This window comes from Pteropus medius, unplaced genomic scaffold (assembly GCF_902729225.1).
Source record: "Pteropus medius unplaced genomic scaffold, Ma_sr-lr_union100, whole genome shotgun sequence".
NCBI lineage: Eukaryota > Metazoa > Chordata > Mammalia > Chiroptera > Pteropodidae > Pteropus > Pteropus medius.
The window spans coordinates 11694313-11696265 of record NW_024352783.1 but is presented as its reverse complement, the minus strand read 5'-3'; positions in this window follow the sequence as shown (position 1 = coordinate 11696265).

Genomic DNA, 1953 nt, shown 5'->3' with positions numbered 1-1953 from the left:
GGGAGAATCATGAATGTCATGGGGCAAGATGGAATTAACGGTTCATGGACATAAAATAATCTCATGGTCCTTGCATAACCTTGGATAGGGCTCAGGAAAAATGAATCAGAACCACATAGAGTCGACTTTGGGATTTTAAAGGAGGAGAATTGGTTGGCAGAATCCTGGCAAGAATGAGATGTTTTAAAAACACTCTGAGATATTTGTTCAAGCCAGATGTCTCTGGATAGATCTCAGTCTTATTTCTTCCTAGCCTATAGCAGAGGCTTATTAGATTTTTGGATGCTTAAAATTGTTGACTGTTTACTGATCATCTGAAGTGTGTAGCCATAGTAGCAGGGGTACCTGTTTGGTTTCACATGTAGGATCTGAGAATTCTCCCACATCTGGTCAAAAGTCAGCTTTTGGGCATGATCTGAGGCATCTCAGTTTTTGCTCTGTGAGAATTCAACATCTGGTACCCTACAGATAGCACTGTGGAGAAGCTATAAGGTGACTGTATAGAACCTCTCTTGTGGGGTCTGCTGTGAGTCACTGCCTCTTCTGCCCATTGAGAATTCAGTAGGGGTAGCACAGAGAGCAGGAAATGCAAGGCAAAGCTTCTCTTCAAAAGACCTTTCTCACCCTGACCCTGCAATGGATACAAGCACAGTCACTTTTGAGAAGATAGTAGGTAGGTTCTGACAGAATGATGAAGACACACAAAACCATAGGTAGGTGGGAATAAGAAAACAAGCAATTCAATAGCAAATATATATGTATCACTTACTTTGTGCCACTGTTCTGAGGGTGCTATGTACACGAAACTATGGTGTTTGTAACTTTCACAACGACTTTGAGTTGTTATACTCACCATCTGCTAGATGAAAGGACAAAGGCACATAGGGACGAGTAACTTGCTGGTATGGTCACACAGCAAGTATGCAGCAGAGCTAGGATTCAAACCTGAGTGGGCTTGCCCCAGAATCAGTGTGTGTAACTTCTTGCCTAAACCTCCTTTCTTCTTCCTTGAAGGAGTGTCCATTGGGATGTGTCAAGGCCCCTCTCAGCTAATGCCATGGTTCCACTGTTATGTAGAATTATCACATGTCTCAATTCAAGGAGTGTAGGGTCTTTGGAGAATAATTTTTTTTAATGTGTCTCTGATGATGCTCAAGAATATACATAAAGCTTTAATCTTATATAGCATTTAGCACCTTCATTCTATCCTTAAGACTCTGAAACAAATTTTTGTGTCCTTCCATCAGGAGACTGGGCTGGGAGTAGGGTCAGGAAGCAGGACACCAGGGCCCAAGTATTCCTGAGATGAGCTTCAATCCTGTGTGGGGTGAACTCAGGGGAAATATGAATTACTAAGTTAAAGTATAGGGGAAAAAGCATGTTAAGTAAAGCAGCAAATGCCAAGTCTACAATAGAAATACACTTGCATAGAGTTGAAGCAGGTCGAGGGAAGAAAGGGCTGACATTAAACTCAGATAACTCAGAAATCAAGAAAATGAATGAAGAGTGAAGTACAGACAGATGAAATGGGTAATTCCCAACATTAAGTCTGCTCAAGGTTGGGTTCAGTGTGGACTACCCTCAGGGACAACCTTCTTAACATTTTACGGTGGGTCAAACTTGTCCATACCAGACAAGAACAAAATTAAAATGATGTCTCTTTCTTTCATATAATAGTCTGTAGCTCTTGTTTCCCAGTTGATGCTCCTCGATGTTTGAATCTCTCTCTCTCTCCCTGGCTTCAAGCACATGGCATAATTTTTGATTCATGATGCTATCATCATTTGTCAATGTATGGCCCCCTCTGTTATTCATATGTTTATGTATTTAGTTAGTAATATATTTCTAATGTAATGAGAACCCATGAGTCCTTATCCAAGACAAAACTAGAACCTTGTCAATGGCCTATATTTATGGCCTACCTCATCCCTTTACCCACATCAGTCTGTCTTT